The sequence below is a fragment of the Bidens hawaiensis genome, unplaced genomic scaffold, assembly GCF_021521415.1.
Source record: "Bidens hawaiensis isolate Kalapana, Puna unplaced genomic scaffold, B.hawaiensis_p1.1 tig00012594_1, whole genome shotgun sequence".
Classification (NCBI taxonomy): Eukaryota; Viridiplantae; Streptophyta; class Magnoliopsida; order Asterales; family Asteraceae; genus Bidens; species Bidens hawaiensis.
Window position 1 is genome coordinate 283,634 of NW_027492034.1, and position 20,511 is coordinate 304,144.

General features: G+C 31.5%; 1 long non-coding RNA gene and 1 pseudogene across 2 annotated transcripts in view; one reads left to right on the forward strand and one right to left on the reverse strand.

The window, feature by feature from the left end:
• The window catches only part of LOC143541440 (uncharacterized), a 288,504-nt gene that overhangs the window by 67,474 nt on the left and 200,519 nt on the right, over window positions 1-20,511 (reverse strand). The window lies entirely within an intron of this gene.
• Window positions 530-5,586, forward strand: LOC143541410 (putative inactive purple acid phosphatase 1; annotated as a pseudogene). The gene is made up of 12 exons (XR_013136752.1): window positions 530-682; window positions 2,308-2,399; window positions 2,472-2,538; window positions 2,637-2,759; window positions 2,862-2,954; window positions 3,040-3,169; window positions 3,243-3,324; window positions 3,419-3,551; window positions 3,622-3,844; window positions 4,382-4,507; window positions 4,589-4,898; window positions 5,234-5,586. The product of XR_013136752.1 is annotated as a putative inactive purple acid phosphatase 1 (transcript).

A 20,511-nucleotide genomic window follows, 5' to 3' on the forward strand; every position in this document is an offset into this window, starting at 1 on the left:
TGTACGTCAAGTAACGCTCTTGACGCGAAATTCCCAACAAATACTATTATAATTATTTTATTCGTATACACGCCCCGATGAAAAACATGTTCATTGTATGTTAACTTTCATTAAAAACGTCTCGTTCAATTGAAAAAAAAAACAAAAAAAACAGCATAATACATCAAGGGTAACACAAATCAGTGCAAAGGTTTAAATAAAAACACCAAATAAGAGGGCAAAAGTTCCAAATATCCTTATTTTCGGTTTTAAGTTGCCAAAAGTTGACCTTATCCTTTGCTTAAAGGAACAAACAGAAATCATGAATATTCGCCAACACCGGAATATATTATCATTATTATTATATCCTGCAAGTTGACCTTTTTTATTCTAGCTTGTGTTTACACTTAAACCTTTCTGTATACATTCTGCAATTTATTGAGTTTTTGGATCAAACATAATGGTAATCACTTTATACTTCCTTTATTTAAATCAATGGTATGATTTCTGTATAATTGATTTTGAACTTTTATGCTAGGGAAAAGGAGGCATGTTGCTGGTAATATTATGGAGTTTATATAGCATTAATAGTGTAACATCACATGGAGACCAACCTTTTTCAAAGATTTCCATACATGAGACTGTCTTTGCTCTTGATGATGCAGCTTATGTTAAAGCATCTCCTTTGGTTCTTGGATTAAAGGTAACAACAAATATTATATTCCCATTTTAAATTATATTAGCTGTAGTGATTATTTGTTTAATCTAAATCTCATTAATCTGGAGTAGGGTGTTCACCAACCGAGCTGAACTGAATTCAGGCTTGCTCGTAGTTGGTTTGGTTTGAAATCCAAACGGTTTGAATTTAAAGAAATGACCGATATGTTTATGCTTGAACTTGGTTTGGTTTGACACCGAGCGGCTTGGTTTTGCTTGGTTTCGTACAAAGTTTTCAACTTTAAATTTCTAAAACTCCAAAATGTCATTAATTGAGACTTCTAATTCTAAAATGCCTAAAACTCAAAGTTAACAAGAAAACATACATAAAAAGAGTGGCTAGGGTTTAAAGTTGAACTTTGAAGTCACACACAAAAGAAGGAAAGTTAAAAAAGTTTAAAAAATGTATTTTTTTATATATACATAATATATATACACACACACACACACACATATATATATATATAGAATCAGGATCATGCGATAACTTTTTGGGAATTGAGAACTATGAGAACCATTTTGGACCACAAAAAAACCCAAAAATAAAAAAAAAATCATAAAACAAAAAAAACCCAAAAATAAAAAAAGTAAAAAAACCAAAGTTCTTATTTATCATCCCGGTTTCTAAAAAAAAAAAGGCAAAAAAAAATTCTCGGTTTAGCTAAATTATACATATACATATATGTATAATATGTACACACATGTTTTTTTCCTATACACATATGTATAATTTAAGGTAAATGATAATGTACATATGTGTACATTACATAACTAGAGATTAAATGAAAGTATACATATGTGTATAGGTATAATACGAATTAAAAAGAAAAAAAATCGGTTTTTTTTATTATACATATATGTATAATATGTACATAAATGTTTTTTCCTATACACATATGTATAATTTAATGTAAATGATAATGTACATATGTGTATATTACGTAACTAGAGATTAAATGAAAGTATACATATGTGTATAGGTATAATACGAATTAAAAAGAAAAAAAAAATTTTCGGTTTTTTTTTTTTTTTTCCTAATGAAACCGGAATGAAATATAAGAATTTTGGTTTTTTTTATTTTTTTAAAATTTTCGGTTTTATTTGTTATATAATTTTTTTAATATTTTTTTAGAGGGTTTTTTAGTGGTCCAAAATGGTTCTCAAAGTTCTCAATTTGCCAATGGTTCTCTTAGGATCCTTACCCTATATAGATATATATAGTAAGCTTAAAAATAATTTGAGCAAAACAAACCCAAGCGAGGCTTTGCTTGTGCTTGGCTTGTTCTTAAACCGAACCTAGCCGATTGGATCATTTCCAAACTGAGCCGTAATCGAACGAGCATTTTACGAGCGAGCAGCAAGCAGTTTGGACAGCCCTAATCAAGAGTAACAATACATGCCATGTTATAGGTTTAGAAAAGCAAAATTCAAGAAAAAACTATAGATACAAACCTGCTAACAAACTAAAACATTATACAAATGTACAATAATACCCATGCCCATATAAATGACTGATTAATTCTAATCTGATTTGAATGGATGGCTTTAATTTGAGTCTTTATTCATGTCATAATTTTGTGTGTGATTATTAATTCCAAAACTCCATTACAGGGTCAAACCTCTGAATGGTTGACTTTAACATTGCATAATCCAAATCCATCTAATGATGACTGGATTGGAGTATTCTCACCTGCAAACTTCAGGTATTTTACAACTTAAAAGTGTTCTTCATTCAAAAAATCTGTTAATAAATCTTTCATTTTAATGGTTTTCAGTGCTTCTACATGCACCCCGGAAAGCTCAATGGTTGCTCCACCATTATTATGCACTGCACCTATCAAGGTTTGTTTAGTTTCATGACTTCATCTTACTCTTGTTCAAATATTAATTATTTGGAAAAGAAGCTATAATAATTCAACCCAATTTCATTTTTTCTTTAGTTCCAATATGCAAATTACAGTAATCCTAACTACAAAGACACAGGAAAAGCATCATTGAAGTTTCGGTTGATCAACCAAAGATCCGACTTCTCTTTTGCGTTATTCACCGGTGGATTATCGAAGGTTTACTTACGATTTTTCGTATTTTAATTCTTAATTTCCTTATTATTTTTCCTCTATATTTTAGTTATGGATTTTAACATGAGGTTGAATATTGTGCAATAGCTGAAACTTGTAGCAGTGTCGAATTCAGTTGCTTTTGCATATCCAAATGCACCTAATTACCCTCGGTTAGCTCAAGGAAAGACTTGGAATGAAGTAAGTTTGTTATCAATATTCAATAGTGAGTTAACTAAATTTACAAGTTTTATGTTTTCTAAAATAATTGTTGTATGCATATTAGATGACTGTAACATGGACAAGTGGATATGGGATCAATGAAGCAGAACCTTTTGTTGGATGGGGCCGAAGAGGTGAGGCGAAACAGCGGTCTCCTGTTGGGACATTGACCATTGACCGAAACAGCCTCTGTGGTATGCAAATAATATACAAGCATTAAGGATGAAAGGTTCAATTTTAATTTTTTTATTTCATTTTGAAAAATAGGCGCACCTGCACGGACTGTTGGATGGCGTGATCCTGGTTTCATTCATACCGGATTCTTGAAGGAATTGTGGCCCAACTCAGTGTATGTTGCAATGTTCCCATATTATTATTAATACATTAGTCATTCTCAAATTTGATATATTAAGGTCTTTATTCACATTTTATTCATTGTGCAGGTACACTTACAAACTGGGCCATAAGCTCTTAAACGGGTCGGTTATTTGGAGCCCGGTTTACCAATTCAAATCATCTCCTTACCCTGGTCAAAACTCGTTGCAACGTGTGATCACTTTTGGAGACATGGGAAAGGTGGGACCGTCTGTTAAAATATTAATTAGATTGTTTTTCAGTTTTATTTGATATAATTTCAATATTGCAGGATGAAGTTGACGGGTCAAATGACTATAATAATTATCAACATGGCTCACTTAATACTACAAAACAACTTATTTCAGACTTTAAGAATTATGACATAGTGTTTCATATTGGAGATTGTTTCATATTGGAGATATTTGTTATGCAAATGGGTATCTTTCACAGTGGGATCAGTTTACTGCACAAGTTGAACCAATTGCCTCTGCAGTACCTTATATGGTGGCTAGGTAGGTTTTTTAAGTACATGCAATCTTTGTTCCAAAACATGTTATGGTGCATTTGAATTTGGGGTGTATATGGGGACTCAACCCAAACCAAAAACCAAAAATTCGGTTTTCCGGTTTTGGAAAAGATTTTGTTAGTGTTTCAGTTTCTGTTTCTACAATGGGCTTGGTTTTGGTTTCAGATTTTTAGGTTTTACCGTTTGGATTAGAAAATTTTGGGCCAAAAAAATGTCCCAAAATAATGAATTTGTGTTGGCAATCAGGCCCAAGAACACGAACAGGAAATTTGATCTCAACGAAGATCGACTCTGTCTGTTTATTATAACTCTTGACTCCCTTTGACTTTCACACATTGATTAATTAGGATTAAGTTGCAATAATTTGGGCCTAACTGTTTGTTAATTATTGTTTAATTGGTTATTACACATTTGGACATAAAAGTTTTCAGCTAACCATTTATAGTTTCTTATAAACCAATTCATCCTTATGTTCCTATTTTTTTTTCTTTTGTGCAATATCTAATAAATCTATGCTTTTTAGTGGTAATCACGAGCGTGACTGGCCCAACTCAGGATCTTTTTACGAGAACAATGACTCAGGAGGCGAATGCGGTGTTTTGGCTGAAACAATGTTTTACGTTCCTGCTGAAAACCGAGCAAAGTTTTGGTAAGGTGTCTTCTCACTAACCATATAATCTTCTATATGATTTATTTAATATGTTACAAAAACCACATTTATTTGTTATAGGTATTCTACAGACTATGGAATGTTTAGATTTTGTATTGCTGACACCGAGCATGACTGGAGAGAAGGAACCGAACAGTATAAGTTCATCGAGAAGTGTTTTGCAACCGTAGACAGACAAAAACAACCATGGTTAATATTTCTTGCTCATCGTGTTCTCGGGTACTCATCGACTTCATTCTATGCTGTTGATGGCACGTTTGGTGAACCAATGGGAAGAGAGAGCCTTCAAAAGCTTTGGCAAAAGTATAAAGTTGATATTGCCATTTATGGTCATGCACATAATTATGAAAGAACTTGTCCAGTTTATGAGGTTAGTATTGCATTATTCATGTTGCCTAGTAAGGGTATTTTGGTCACTTAAATTTTAATTTTTATAATTCATACATGTTTTAGAGGTTAGCTATGCAATATTCATATTACTTAGTAAGGGTTTTGTGGTCATTTAAAATTTCATTTTTATAATTCATACATGTTTTAGAGGTTAGCTATGCAATATTCATATTACTTAGTAAGGGTTTTTTGGTTATTTAAATTTTCATTTTTTATATTTCATATATGTTTTTGAGGTTATTTCTGCATTATTCATATTACCTAGTAAGGGTATTTTGGTCCTTTAAAGTTTAAAGTTTCATTTCTGTGATTCAGAATACGTGCACAAGTAACGAGGAGCACGCGTACAAGGGAAGTTTAAACGGGACAATTCATGTGGTGGCGGGTGGCGGTGGAGCAAGTCTTACAGATTTTGCGAATATTAACACTACTTGGAGTCTAGTAAAAGATGTGGATTATGGGTTCCTTAAACTTACAGCATTTGACCATTCTAACCTTCTGTTTTGAGTACAAGAAGAGTAGTAATGGTAAAGTTTTTGACTCCTTCAAGATATCTAGAGATTACAAAGATATATTAGCTTGTACACTTGATAGTTGTCCCACAACTCTGGCATCTTAGCTTCAAAACTTTGTTTCCATGAATCAAACATCAAATAGATTGCATTTTGGTACATTAAAGTTTTGCACACAAGTGTTACAACCCTCAAATTTTCTTATGAAAAAGGTAGGAACTTATACTTGACAATGATGTTTTTTTTTAAATAAAAGATAACACTTGATATTTTATCTATTTATGAAGTTAAATGTTAACATTTTCAACATATCTTAAAAAGTACTTACTCGTCCTACCCGTTTCATTAGTTATGCCCAACGAGACTTTACTCAATTTGAAAGTAAAAATGTTCGTTTTTATGGCGTAATAAAAAATAATCTACCAAGAAAATAATTGTGGACATGCGTCGCTTTGTGATTAAACCCTTACAACTTTTTCCCCTCCTCAACTATTAATCATTGCTATAGATCAATAATTATTCATTTCTCATTTACACTCTATTTATATTATATGGTTAGGCTAAAATACAAAGTAAACAAAAGATGAGAAGTGTGAGAGTAATCTAGTCCATTAGTCTTAAATTTGAATGGTTGTGATTAATTTGAGAATAAAACATGATTGAAATGGCATATTAATCTTATATTCTCTCGCCATATGCAATATATATGTCAATTCCCCCACCATAATAACAAGCGGTTTTTATCTTTAATATGAGTCCCATATTAATGCATAAAAATTAAAAAAGAAATTAGTGGATTTTTATACATTGTGTTATTGGTTTGTCATTGTGTTTTTTTAATTGAGTTTTCTACATCGTGTTATAAATTATAATCATTGTGTTTTTCAATCGTTACACATATTAAAGATAAAGTCATAAAACTTAAAACAAAACGTATTGTGTCTTTTGTTCGTCATTGTGTCTTTGTGCTTATCATTTTGTCTCTTGTTCATTATTTTGTATTTCTACTCATCATTTTGTTTTAGTCATTGTGTATTAAGTTTATTGTGTATTATGTTTGGTCATTGTATATTATATAATTGCCATTGTGTTTTACGTTTCAGATCATTGTGTAATATGTATTCAATATTATGTTTTATGTTATTGTGTAATACGCGTTGTGTTTTATACTTTTATGTATTAGATTTAGTTGTTATTTTATCACTATATTTACATCTTAGAATTACACAACGACATTATTTTACTATTACAATATTTAGATTTCTCTTTTGAAAAAAAAAACCATAATGATAAGCATAAAGACACAATGATAAATAGAGGGACACAGTGATGAACATAAGACACAATGACAAACAGAAAGACATAATGACATAATTTTTTTATTATTATAAAACAAAGTCATACTCATATTAAAGATAAAAAACGTTTGTCATTATGATGAATTTTTTTTTTTAAAATGTCGAACGAAAAAGTTATAGACGTTTTAAAATGATGGGAGAATTGACATGTGCCTTACATTTGACTAGAGAAAATATATGTTTTTCCTTTTATGTCTTTCCTCCTTTGATCCTCAATTGACACGTGTCAATAAATTATGACTTCTCATCATTCTCATTTTTGTTACCCTTTGTAGAATAACTCAACCCTTATGTTATATCTATAACATGATTAAATTATTTACTTTCCTTTAAACTCAATTTATATTATATATGTTCATTTTTATAAAAATAAATATTTACGTATTATACTGCTTGGAGAAAGTTAACGTACAAATTCAATTAACATGCTAACTGTAAGAATCAAGTAATGTAATTATATATACAACACAGTGTAATTACAGCATAGTGTAATTACAATATGTTGTAATTACACTATGTTGTATATATAATTACACTATTTGATTCTCACAATTAACACGTTAATTTAATTTGTATTTGATCCAAACCCTGTTATACGTTGTTAGAATATATTCCAAAACATATGTGGTGAAATTCAAAAATCAACAAAATCCATGTTTGTTAAAGATTAAAAAGAATATAACTTCAAATGTTATCATTAACACATTATAATGTGTATATGCATCACCCAATCATGCACTATCATCTCATTTCTACCCTCAAATACACATAAACTACAAAATTATTGGAAAACACCTACCCACAAATACCATATAACATTTTATTTGATTTTTAGTTTTGGGCATTTACATATTTCTCCTTCCTAAATTTTGAACTTACATATCTCCCCAAACCATGTTTAAAGAGCATTGTCCATTTTGCATCAAAAGCTTGTATTTTGGGAAAATATGTAATTTACATAGTTTAGAAAGGGGAAATATGTAAAAATCCCTTTAGTTTTATAAGTTTAACAAATGTCAAAAATGAATCCATTTTATGTAGCAACACATTTGCCATGGAATGAAGCCATACATCCTACCCACATGGGGTGGCGGCGATGGTGTTGTCATGTGGTTTGGAAGTCATGCATCATACCCATATTGATGCCCTGTCCTCCCTAATTAAAAAAACCCTCAAATATGCTTCATTTTATGAAACAACTTTTAATCATTAAATTATAAATATATGATTAATAGTTGATCCGTTTTTTAAAATCAACCTATTTATCTATTGATTTTTTTATTATTATTTTTTTAAATTTTCATATAAACTTATAAATTATAAATATATGCTTTAAAGCTATCAATTTATTTTTTCAGTTAATTTAGTAAACTATATATATGTTAAAATGTAAGGATACTATATATCTGTCACTTTCATATATAATAAAGTTTACCATAGTTAGTTTCCTGGTGTTTTTTATCAATGATCGTTTCATGTTTTTTGTGGAACTTAAATTTGATTGTTATAGGTCAAAAGTTGGTAAATAGATTGTTTGGTACAAGATAACTACATTTGGCTCAAAATTTGTTATGGGTCAAAAAAGGATAATCTGAGTATTTTTAAAAGTTTGAGAATACAAATAGATTTATCATCAAATTTGTTACGGGTTCAAGGTTTTGACTTAAAAATGCCATAAAAATGAAAATTTGAATTTTAAACGTGATTTGCGTTTCAAATTTATTTTTAAGGACATTTTTGAAAATAATAAAAAGATTTGGGATTTGGCAAATTACTATTTTTCCCACGACTATTAAAATTTAAGAAAATATGACGAGCACTTCTGACATGCTACCTTCAGGCTTATCAATGCTTATAACTTTTATCAAATTTGAAAAACATGTATTAGCATCCTCAAACTTATCAAAATCATTTTCATAGTGTAACTTAGAATTATTATTGTATGAGAAGTCTTCTTCAAAATTGATTAATAACCAAAATTCTTTCAATTATGCATATATGATACTGAAAATAAAATTTTCAATAGATGAAGCATTCTCGGGGATGTTTTTGCACTTGCGCTATTATTATTATTATTATTATTATTATTTTTTATTAAGTTATTTTTTTTTGAAAAAAATTATTTTGTGATATAAATAAAATAAATTTATGTACACATAGTATAACATAAATGTAATTAATACATTTTTCTATAAACATCATGCATATTTGTTTTTATTTGTAACTTTATTATTTGAATCATTCAGTGTGTTATATGCACTCTAAGCTAAATAATAATAATAATTAATAATAGCAAAAAGAAGATATTTATGAACGTTTTCAAATAAAAGAGAGAAGGGCCGCCAGGTTGATGAAAGCAATCAAATATAGATTTTAGTATTCTAATAAAAATTATGTTATTAGTCCATAAATTGCTTAACTTTTTATTTACAATAACGCATCAATTTTAAATTAATTTATAATGTCAAGTCAAATTCCATACAAAAAGTTAAGTAGCATATAATAATAAGGAAAGGTTCATGTAGGGATAAGCTCGGTACCGTACCGGTACTGAAAATCCCGATCCCGAAAATCGTAAATTTTTGGTACCACTATCAATACTGAAATTTTCGGTTCGGTACTGGTACGGTACCGGTACCGGTACCGAAAACTCAAAACCTTGGTACCGATTTGGTACCGTCGTACCATACCGATTTTTGCTCATCACTAGGTTCATGTGCACTTTAGTCTTAACATGAGACAGTAAGAAAAAATATCAATTTATAAAAAAATGAGAACGTAAGAAACAATACCAACTACAATACCAATCTATATAAACAACAAGTTTTAGAGCCCGTGTCACACACGTGATAATTCAAATTATAAGTAAAACAAATAATTACATAGCATATATGAAAAAAAATGTATTACATGTATGCTTGTATCTATACAGTGTGTACATAAATTGATTTTATTTATATCACAAAATGAATTTTTTTAAAAAAACTGCCGTGCAAAATCGTACCGAGAATGATTCTTTCTGTTGAAAAATTCATTCTCGGTGTCTTTCTATTGAAAATTTCGTTCTCTGTGTCACATATGTATAATTGAAATAATTTTGGCTATGAACCAATTTCGAAAATATGACTTTTCGTATGATAGTAGTTCTAACCACTCAGCCTAAATACAAAAGAGGCGTTATCTTTATTGATATATTTATCAATTTACCACCTATCAAAGGAAAGTAGAATATTAAATTGTAGCAATAGATATTCTTCAAGAACTATGTTTTTCTGAGCTACACCATAAAAAAGATTTTGATAAGTTTCAGAGGGCTTATCGACTTTGTCATAATGACAACAAAAAATAACATGTTAACCCATTTAATTTTGTGAATATTTTGTTTCATTTGAGCATAGTTTTGCATGACATGCTTTCCATACAGCGTTCTAATCACCATTGAAGAAAAAATTAATGTTGACATAAATATTTCAAATTTGATAAAAGTTAGAAGCATTGATAGGCATGTGTTGCATGTCGAAAGTGTTCGCAATCTTTTCTTAAATTTTAATAGTTGATGGAAAAATGATCAATTTGTCAAATCACGAACCTTTTGATTATTTCAAAAATGCCCTTAAAAATAAACTTGAAACCCGAATCATGTTTAAAATTCTAGCTTTCATACTTTTGACATTTTAAAGTCAATATTTTGAACCCATAACAAATTTGACAATAAATCTATTTTGCATTCTCAAACTTTTAAAAATACTCAAAATTTTCATTTTTGACCCGTAACAAATTTTGACCTAAATGTAGTTAACTTGTACCAAACAATTTATTTACCAACTTTTGACCCATAAAATCAAATTTAACTTTCACAAAAAACCCGAAACAATTTTCATTTGAGAAACATGATTTGTTATTGATTTTTTGAATTCACCAAGTATTTTGAAATATATAGCAAAATAATATGTTAATATTTATATTTATATAAATATATAGATATTATATAAATATAGTGTAAAAGAAAGCGAATAATTATTGATTTACTATATATATTAGGGTATATTAGTTTTGGAGCGAAAAAATTCTGAGGATTAACCAAAACATGACAAGTGTCTCCATTTATTTTACTTTATTAGAATAGGTAGATTATTTATAATAACAAAGAAAAACCTAAAAATTACAACAAAAGAATCAAAATCAAGAACAAAATAATATCAGAAAATACTAATATCAGCAAAAAAAATCTAATAATAACAACAAAATATAAATAAGTAAATACTTATAACGACTCATAATCGAAAATTAGCAAATACAAACAAAAAATAATATCAAACACTTATAAAAATAAACCTAATAATATCAGCAAATTGGTTCTCACTGTTTTCATGTTAAGAATAAAATGTATTTGATCATGTTTCTATAATAATAATAATAATAATAATAATAGTAAAAAGATTATATAAATAAAAAGTTTTGTGCAAATAAAATAAAAATAATGTATTGTATTATATAATTTAATGTTTTTAAAACTAAAGATATTTTTGTTATTTTATCAAATTGCTACATTCTATCTATTAGGCTTGTTGTTATGGGCGCGGTGAAGGGGAAAAATGGGCGTCAAAGGAGGGGGAACATCATCGGGGCGCGCGGAAGGGGGGGGGGGGGGGCTAGGGATGAGCTCGGTACCGTACCGGTACCGAAAATTCCGATCCCAAAAATCGCAAATTTTTGGTACCGGTACCGAAATGTTCGGTTCGGTACCGGTATTTAAGGTAAAATTCGGGAAATACCGGTACCGTACCGGTCCTAAAAACTTAAAACCTTGGTACCGATTCGGTACCGACAATACCAAATCGGTACCAATTTCGGTACCGGTACCAATCGGTACCATACCAATTTTTGCTCATCCCTTGGGGGGTCCCACCCCAACGGTCAAAAAAGTACCCTTTAAAAAAATACATATATATTTTAACCATTTCTATATAAATTCAAACAATTTTTCCAAATTTACTCAAATAACTTTCATTTTCACACCAACATATAACCATTTTCACACATTTTGCTCTAAAACTTTGAAACTTTCACAACATGAATCCTAACTCGAGCTCAAACCCGAACCCAAACCCAAACCCAAACCCGTGGGATCCGAGTTGTATGTGGTGGGCTGGTTTGCTCGCAAATAATGTCAACCTTAACATCCTGTTCTATGCAAACCAACAACGACCAATGATTCCTCCACCCATGTAATCACTTAACCCCGATATGTTCTTTCGATCGCCAATTCCATATACATCTTCGCAAGTACCTCAAACCCAAATACCAGAAACACAAATACCAGACACCCAAATACCCGAAACACAAGTACCCGAAACGCAAGTCCACCGCAAAAAAAAAGAAGTCATAAAAAAAGAACCCGGGTGACTATCAAACAACCGAAAAGGGCGGAAGACAAATGTGGGAAGCGAACGAGGAATTGACGTTAGCGTGTGTGTGGATCGACTCATTCGAAGACTCGATTTAAGGTATATTATAAAAATATTTATATGTTTTCCATGTTTTATTTTTTTGTTTACTAATACTAAGTTTTTATATGTATCGAAGGTGATGGTAAACATTCCCCAGGGTTTTGGGAAGAAATACGCACTAAGTTCTTTGCTACAATGGGTCGAGGTGAGTACCGCGGGAATGATTCCGTATACAACAAATGGAAGGCAATACGCACAAAAATAATCAACTTCACCAACATTCACACTCGCGTTAACAACGCTAGAAAAACGGCATGAGCGATGCCAACGTGATGGAGGCTTGCTTAAAACAATATAGGGCCGTTTATCATGGAGATTTCAATATGATGGAAATTTGGAGACAACGCCTAAGCTCGCCAAAGTGGCATCCGGTCCCGACATCATCACCACCGTGACTGTCCAAACGGTCAAAGGCAACGTCTACTTCGGCCAATCAATCGCCGTCTCAACCCATATCGGATGGTCGTATTCAACTTAATCTAAACTAGTTGGATCTAGAATTTATTTTTGATGAACCGGATGAGTTTCCACGCCCGGTAGGAAGAGATAAAGCCAAGGCGGCAGCTAGAGGTGGAGGATCTTCGTCCAGAACGACAAACTCGATGAGTTCCGAAGTGAGCTCGCGTTTTGACAACTTAGAGCTTAAGCTAATCGAGATTGCCAACGCTAAAATACACAAATAAGAGGAATTCATAAGAATGCACGAAGAAAGAGTCATGCATGCGGAATACAAAACGATGCATGAAGAAAGACAAAAGGTTCACTTGAAGCGGAAGCGAGAAAAGGAATTCGAGCTTCTCACAAAAGATCTATCGCATCTAGATCCTCCCACGCGGGCGGTGACAGATAGAAGAAAAGCAAAGATCTTGGCCAAATATGCAAACGAGGACAAGGACGACTAATATTAATTATATTTTTATTTTTTTATTTGTATGTTTTTTATATTTATTTTTTATTTGTATGGTTTTTATTTTTATTTAAATTTAAATCTTAGTATTACTATATTATTATTTAATATATTATTTAATTTTTATCATATTATGTTAAAGGGCTTCGAAGCCCCCTCATCATAGAGGGGCATTATCCCTTGGGGCTTCGATGCCCCAATTGTCCACGTGATGCTGACGTGAAACTGTGGAGGGGGCTTCGAAGACCCCACCATAACAGATAGCCTTACAATTGGAAATGAGACAAACACGTGGCAGCACATCATTTAACATTCCACAACAATTTACGAACAACTTTTTCCAAAAAAAACTTACTAGGTTAAGTATTCGTATAAAACATTTGGTTAAAATAAATAAATTTATTTAAATAATAACACAATGTGAAATATAAAAAATATGTTAAGCATATAAAAAATATAATATATGATAAAAGAAATTACACAATACACAATATGAAAATAAAAAGTTGAAAATTCATAAATCTCTAAATATTTCTTCGCATACAATATTTATAATTTAATTTGTAATTTTATCTTTCATATTAAAATCAGTAGTTTCATTTTGTTTTGGTTTCAACTCTAGATAATGGAACACAAAACTAACCATGTATTGAAACCGGCTGTCTAAAAACAAACAAACCATCTAAAGCGATTGGTCTTAGCTTTTGTTAATCTTCATTACAAAACAAACATTAAGTGAAAATGTCTTTCTTTTGAAATTAGTTATTTTATGTAAATCAATGTGAAAATTCGTTACTTTTAAAAGCTTAATATTAATAACTAATACAATATATTTATATAAAACTAAATAATCTATTTATGTTGGTATTAAATTTTTTAAACTAGGAAATAATTATTAAAAAGAGAAAATAATAGATCAAATAAAAAAAGAATAAAATATGACACTATTAATAAGAAAAAAAATATATATTTAATATGATAGAGACGTGGAAAAATTTTTAAGGATCATTTATGTGTAATAACATATGACATTATGACCCGTCAATAAATAAATTTACATAAATAATAAAACCATGTGAAATACAAAAAATATAATATATGGTAGAATAAATTACACATATATAGAAATAAAAAGTTGTTGAAAATTCATAAATCACTAAATATTTTTTTTTTTGTATACAATATTGTAATTTTAACCTCCATAACAAAATAAGTAATTGTGATTGGCCTTAGTTTTTATTAATCATATTGTAAAACAAACATAAAGTGAAAATTTCTTTTGTTGAAATTAATTATTTGTAAGGCCCCGAACCCGGTAGCCTTACTTTAGCGTCGGATTTACTCATAAACACAGTTCTTCAAATCAGAGTTTATTAAAACTTTTCGCGGAAGGTAAAACATCAATCATCTGTTACAAAACATTAAATCTTTTCTTTGATACCATAACACAAAACTTATATTTAAAACATCTTTTCTTCTTCTTCAGATGCCAGCCGTTCATTCCATGCCATGTGCCATCCTCATGCTAACTCTATAATCAGCTCACCTGCGTGCATACTAAAAGTCAGCTACGCTGAGTGAGTTCTAGTTAATCAGGCAACATACAATTTATTCCCATATATTTCTTCCCGTATCCGAAGACACATATTACTACCTTAACCTCGTATAAATATCCATAGGAGGATCGTCACGTAATATCTATTAAAAGAACCATTACCATTACCATACTATATATAATTTCCATAGGAGGAACACTCTGTATACTTTCCATAGAAGGAACACTTTACTATCCATAAAAGAAACCCTATATTTTCCATAGAAGGAACACTATACTTTCCATAGAAGGAACACTATCTATAAGTTATTATTTAATATCCATGTAAGGAGCTAATCACTTCCCTTGACGATACGTGCAATATCCGAAGATCGTTCACGTACCGTCAAGCAATCAATCGTATCTATCACATATATCATACACGGCATACACTTACCATTTAAGGTAAGTGTATTAACTATCACATTGAGTATGCACACAGCCCCGAAAACATAACAAGGAATGGGGCTAGAAACTCACCTGAATCCTGTTACGCTCTCCGTTAATAGTTATTCCCTTCTTGAGCTGTGCACGGCTAACTGTATAATATTTACACGTAACAATTAACTACTACTACTCATGTTGTATTTCTAACTTTATATGACCCACAACGAACGGGGGTCCGGGGGCAGCGTCCCTGGCAGCGGGGTCTAGGGGCGGCAGCCCCTAGCAGGGTCCAAGGGGCAGAGCCCCTGGCTGGGGTCGAGCTGCCAGGTCAGCTTGGAAAAATTTTATTTCCATTAACTGTCTTAACACATTTTTCATTAGATTTTTAATTTATTTTCTAATCGAACTTGCCTTTAGGCGAAGTTAAACCTCAGGCGAACTTGGCTTTAGGCGAAGTTAAACCTCAGGCGAACTTGGCTTTAGGCGAAGTTAAACCTTAGGCGAACTTAGCTTTACAGCGAAGTTGTCATCAGGCGAACTTGGCTTCAGGCGAAGTTGTCATCAGGCGAACTTGGCCTCAGGCGAAGTTACCAGTTAGGCGAACTTAACTTTACAGCGAAGTTGCCATCAGGCGAACTTAGCTTGCAGGCGAAGTTCATCAGGCGAACTTAGCTTGCAGGCGAAGTTCATCGCTTTGAAGGCGAAGTTGCCCAGATGCAGGCGAAGTTGCCCAGACAGCCGCTGTTCGGTTTCTTTCCAGCATTTTGAGCGATTTTAACACCCTTTCTATGGTTCAATATCACCCACTACGCTTCCCGACCATTTTCGGTCGCTTATACACTAAAAAGCTTGGATCTTTAAACTTCAAAGATCAAGAATCATACCTTTTTGAGCTTGTTTGGATCTCGTTTAACTTGTTAACACAACTAATCGCTCTCTCTCTCTCGGATCTGCCCGTTCCTCTCCTCGGATCTACCCGGTTCCGGCCGCCGGCGAAGTTGTGGTGTATGTGTGTGTTTTTTGGAGTGTTAGAGAGTATGGTAAAAATGAAGATATTTTGGGATTTTGGGGGTATTTATATCCCTGAAATCCCATGGACCTAAGGCCCATTCTCATTTAACCCATCTCTATTAATCCAAGTCCATAACCCACATCCATTACCCAACACTAGCCCGACCCATACCAACTCCTATTCTATTATTTATTTCCTGATAACCCGAGTAAACTTTCCATCTATTATTAAGTAATATAATTAATATTATTTTGGAAATTTCGGGATGTTACATTATTTTATCTAGATCAAGGTGAAAAATTATTACTTATAAAAGCTTAATATTAATAACTAATACAATATATTTATATAAAACTAAATAATATATTTATGTTGGTATTAAAATTTTTAAATCAAAAAATAATTATTAATAAAAAAGGAAAAATAATAGATTAAAAAGGAAAAAAAGTTAAATATATATTATTAATAAGAAAGAGAAATGTATTTAATAAGAGAGAGATGTGGAAAAATTTTGTAAGAAGTTATCTTGTGTCATGTCAAGTAAAATTGAGAAACATTTATTTATTATATAGTATATAGATTATTGTATGGTTCTTTTTTACAAAATATATTCATCCTATTAGGCTATTATTATACAACCATACGAGTAAACTGCCTAAATATAGGGTATGTTTGGCAAGGAGCTTTTAGGGGCTTCAAGCTTCAAGCTTTTAAGAAAAAGCTCATACTCAATTAAAAGCATTGTTTGGTTGGAATGAGCTTGAAGCTTTTAGGTCATGAGAAAAAGCTTAAAGCTCCAACTAGTAGCGTTTAGAAAGAGCTACAAGCTTTTAGTATTTTAATTACTTAGATAACCTTCCAAAATAAGTATATTTAATATTATTGTTTTTTAATTATGCCCATTTTGGTCATTTTATACATTTATTAAAAGCTCCAGCTACTCAGCTTAACATCTAAATATATCTAAAAACTACAGCTTCCAGTCACCAGTCATCAGCTTTCAGCTACCAGCCACCAGCTAGTTTTGCCAAACATACCCATAATATTTCAAGAAAATATCCGATAACTGCCTTTTAACCATCATCACCAATAACCGCCAATAACCACCTCTTAACCATCATCACCGATAAGCGCCACCCCTCCCAAACCTATAAATACATCGTCACATCCATCCTTAGTCCTCCCCCAACTTTCAATATTATTACTATGGTGAACGATGTCAATCTTACTCTACTCACTGCATTATCTTTGGCTCCATCTCCGATGCCAATGGCACTCGGCCGAACAACGGATGGTGTCCAGGTTTGGGTTTGCGAGAGCGGTGGTCGTATCGTGTGATGAACCAGCGGCTTATCCAGGTTTGGGATTGCTGAAGGCCTTGAATAGCCACATGTGGTGGCACTCGGCCAAGCAACGAAGTTGTGTAGTGGCCAGATAAGGGATAGCGGGAGCGCTGACAGCGTCGGGTGATGAATCGGAAACTAAACGTTACGTGCAAGACACTGAACTGTAACCGGTATCATTTGAAGCCCTTGAACGCCACATGCAATTAAACTCAGTCGAGTAATGAATGATGCGTGTATAATTTTATTTCTGCATGGATATTAATGATCCATGGATATGGATATGCTTTTGTTTATGGTTATATGATCATTTTTGTCCCAAGCAATCACATAATTTGTTTGATCATAGAAAATTTGATAAAATTATAGTGTGTTATATTATCTGTTTGATTTAATGCATAAGTTGCAGCATGATATAAATTAATTGAACCATTTTTTTTTAATAAAATTCAATGTTTATAAACTTTTTATGATAAAATTTCCGGATATGTATGCTCGTACAATATGAATATGAAGTTAAAATAATTCCATCTTTTTTGTGAACAACTTTTATCGTGGGTCGGAGTATAATTCGTTAAACTACATAAGTATACAAGTCAAAATTTACGGTTGTATATGCCATCTTAACTATTAAAAAAATATATTAAAACACCTAAGAAGCATTTTTGTAGTAAAAAACATCATACCTCATATAGTTGACTTTATTTCGTTTTAATTTTATTTTTCCCGATGAGGATCGATGAACTCGATATTATATCGATCTACGAAACCGAAAACGCACGATGAATGTTTTGGTGCGTTTCGGTGCTAATCGGTGAACGAAAACAACCGAGTATGAACACGATATGTAAATAATAACTCGTTGAAGCTCGTATATAAATTTCGGCAGAGGTTCGTTACAATATGTGTCTCGTAAGAATAAGAACTGTGTGTATGCAACTGCCTAACTTAATTTCTAACTAACTGTCTCCTATTTATATATACAACTCACATTCGTTAATATTAACATACACATTTGTTACATGCTAGGCAGCTTGCTCCCTCACATTCGTTAGTAGTCAACCCATTCATTAAGTCTTCATATGCACATTCGTTAGAAACAATTCTCCAAACACTCATTCCCATTCGTTAGTTGACCTTCACTTACCATCTTTGCATGCCCGTTTGTTATATTGTATTCCAATTACCATAACAAAACGACTAGTCAGTTCAACTCCCAGCACTTGTCACATTTCATGTACTAACAAACTCCCCCTTGACAATTGCTGGAGTTCGTCAAATTTTAGTCTTTGTCGCTTTCAGCTAGTCTTCACGTTTGTCTTTATACATATAATGCCATGAAGAAAATGCACTAACAAACTCTCCCTTGGCTTTAGCTGTATGTCTCCAATCTTTATCAGCATCAATCTTGTATACACGATCAGCATCTTCACTTCCCTTTAACTCGAACACTCTGCCATACCTTAAATTCACCATCTTGAGAAGATTCAAGGATTGAAAAATCATTACTCTTTCATAACTGCAGTCAATCAACACATTCCATCAATAAACCGTAAAGTTTTATCTTGACTTAGCATTTGAGCACAAAATAGTATGAACAAGAATGTGTAATGGTGAAAACATTCTTTTTTAAAACTCGGCAAAAGCAATTTGAAAATGTGTATCACTTGTCGGAAGATTAAAAATAAATTGAAAAGAAAAATCTTTTTTGTTTTTACAAACTTTATGCTAAAACACACCCAAAATATTTTTGATTTTTCAAAATTTATATCAAAACACACCTAAAATCTTTTTTGCATTTTTCTCAAAATAACGAAAAGAAAATAAAGCAGTAAATGTAAGCAGTACATATTTTTGTGAGAAAGATCGCGACATGGGATCATATTGACTAGTAACGTCCTAGACTACACTTCAATTTTGACATTATTATGCACGTAACCCAATGATGATTGCAGATATAATTGTCCACTTTAAACTTTATACAGATCCTTCAGTAACTTTACGATACGTATTAAGGTTCAATTAAGCACAAATCTTATGTGGATCCACCTATCAGACACAATTTTTATATCTCTTATACAGTGAATTTCACATGTACGTGTTTCATTTTTCTTAAAATTGATTAGCTGTGACTCATGCAAAAATAATAAAAAGAAAATAAAGTAGAAAGTTAAAATTTTCCCTTAAGATCGGTATTACTACACGCAGATAAGGTTCCATTTTAACAAATAAAAAGATAAAAATAAGCAAAAGTTGCATAAAATCTTAACTCTCAATTCGGATAATCCCGTATTATCGTGCGGAGAAAGTCTAAAATTTTATACGAAACACCAAGAAAATAAAGCAGAATATTCAAATATTAACCCTTAGGTCGGATAATCTTATCGCGCAAGAGAGGATCCAATATTTGAATAAAAATAAAGAAAAAAATGAAGTTGAATTTCTTTGCAAAATTAAAGATAAAACAAAGCAGAATTTTCTTAAAAAATGAACGCATGCACACACAGCAATCTTAAAACTTTTTGATACTTAATACAGATATTAACTATGCATCAAGATGTAACACCACTAGATTTGGCAAGCATTTAGGTTTATATCTTTTCAGCACTTATGCGATCTGTTAAGCCTATCATACACATCATGCAATTGATCTTACGACACTTTTTAGTCTACTTTATTCATGTGTTAGGTCCGCTAAGTCAATGTACTATCATTTCCCATATATGTCGGATCACATTTCTAAAGTTTTATGTTTTTCAAAATTAACAACATATTTTTGAATTTTTATATATATATTTTTTTTAGACATAAAACACACTATTTTTGTACTTTTCTGATTTCTCTCCCTAAAAATATAAATAATAACAAAAATTTGCAGAAAAATAACGAGAAATAAAAAATGATCTTCCAACATGGATAACTCTTTTGAAAATCTTGTTCACCAAAAAGAAATCTTGCATTTTAAAAAAT